The sequence below is a fragment of the Lipotes vexillifer genome, unplaced genomic scaffold, assembly GCF_000442215.2.
Source record: "Lipotes vexillifer unplaced genomic scaffold, Lipotes_vexillifer_v1.1 scaffold147, whole genome shotgun sequence".
Taxonomy (NCBI): Eukaryota; Metazoa; Chordata; class Mammalia; order Artiodactyla; family Lipotidae; genus Lipotes; species Lipotes vexillifer.
The window spans coordinates 2,317,282-2,319,356 of record NW_006778796.1 but is presented as its reverse complement, the minus strand read 5'-3'; positions in this window follow the sequence as shown (position 1 = coordinate 2,319,356).

Below are 2,075 nucleotides of genomic sequence, written 5' to 3'. Positions count from 1 at the left end.
CTTTCCCATATCAAAATTAAAACTACTTTTGTTGACAGCCCTACATTGTTTCAGAGTACGTGGCAAGCTATGGAAGTGGGGTAGCTTATTTCTGAGGATTTGTTTTGATGGGCTTATTAAATTTAGTGTGTCCACCGTCACTGTCCCTGGAGATAAAAGATCAAACCTTCACGGAGCCCCCAAACCCACCAGGAAAGCTCAGAGTCACCAAATGAGGACTATTTAACTCCCATCATATGAATTTAGCAACTGGAATTTATCAAAAGTTAAATAACATGCTGTTATCACATAGCAAATACATGACTAAGAATTTACTCCCAGTTCTGAATCCAAAGCTTGTGTTTTTTAGTAGGTACCGAATGAAAATTTGGTTGAGTACATGACTACTCCACACTCAATCCTAAGACCCACCTCCCCCTTCTCCACTTCCTATTCCTTCTAGAACACACTGCTTCACAAAAATTGCCAACCAAGGTCACCATACATCTTAAAGAGCCACTTTTTTAGGAAGAAGTTTCATCTCTGTCACTAATAACACTTTTATCTCTAGGGCACTGAGGTCATCCCTGACCTCTGTGCTTTGGGATCAAACACAGTAGGAAAAACCAGACACATTTAACCCTGAGCATTTCATTTCCTTAACTCTACCAGGAAGCTTATCAAGAAGGAAGCTTTCATGCCCTTTTCAGCAGGTAAGGCATCTTACTTAAGGTGATTTGAAAAATCTGGAGAGATTTGGCTTTGTCTTAGGCCAGTGCTAAGGTTTTATATCTTTCCATGTGGCACTAAACTTCAGAAATATGGAAGAGTCCTTCCCCGGCTTTCAATTGGCTGTAGAGCATTAAGCATTGGAAGGACATTTTCTTAGGGAGTCCTTGAAGATTCCTTGTGGGTGAGGCTAGGGCAGAGCCTCAGGAATTTGAAGAGAAAGTCAAGCAGGGCAACAATGGGCAAACCCACTTCATTCCAACCAGAGAAGCTTTGTTTTAATTGTGTAAATACCAGTGTTTCTCTTAGGATTTCTTGAAGAAAGCAAAGTGGGGGAAAGAAAAGAGCTTTACATTAAATTTGAAATCCATGAACTAAATGAACTTACTCTATAATTGTCTGGATTTCTAAGAATCTGAAATGAGTTCTCCATTTCCAGAAAAGAGTCTTAGCAAAACTTTACCATAAGCAGTTTGTCATCTTTGCACTTGTACAAACAATGGCTTAGCATCACTCCAGATTCCCATTCAGTGATGGGTAAACAGTAGTCACCCCCAAAACAGACTTTCTTTACCTACTGATAACTAAGGAATGCAGAGAGATACAAAGCACAATCCATTCTCCTAGTTTTTACACACATACACACGTAGGCACAGGATAATATACAAGAAAATGTTGCACGTATTCATGACTCCTGCTTTAAAATGAAAAACATAATATCACATCTGGAACAAGAGGTAAAGTAAATGAAAAGTAACATACATGTATTCGCAGTGTTTCGAGCTCAATTTCTCTCAACACTTCCTTGCATTATAGTTTGGGGGAAAAAAAAAGCCACAGAAACATAAACAATTATCTCTGGAGGATATGCCAGCTACATCTAACTCCAAACCTTCATTTTACAAGTGAAGAGATACATACTGATTTCCAGAGCCCTTTACCAGCTCTTAGACTTACTACTGTTCATCTTTAAAGAAATTATGTTCTCTATGACACCCTGTGAACAATAATTACTTTGACTTTTGTTCTTGAGCTCTGACTGACACTGTGTCCAGGGCTTCCGTGGTTTCTCACGCACCTGGACCTGGAGCTTCTTTGGACTACAAGGCAGCAGCAGATAGATTTTTGCAGGGTGGCCCCATCCTTAAAGGATTTTGCCCAGCTTACCTCAGGAATTCTAAACATCTCTAGATATATATATATATATATTTTTTTTTCTACTTTAGGAAATCTAGGAGTAGTAATACTATTTTTTATCATACACAAACAGAAATATAATCCCAAGTGTCACAATAAGAAAAACTATTATAAAATCAATTTTATGTCTGAACTGTGAGAGCTAAATCTCTCTAAACCGTCATGTTTCT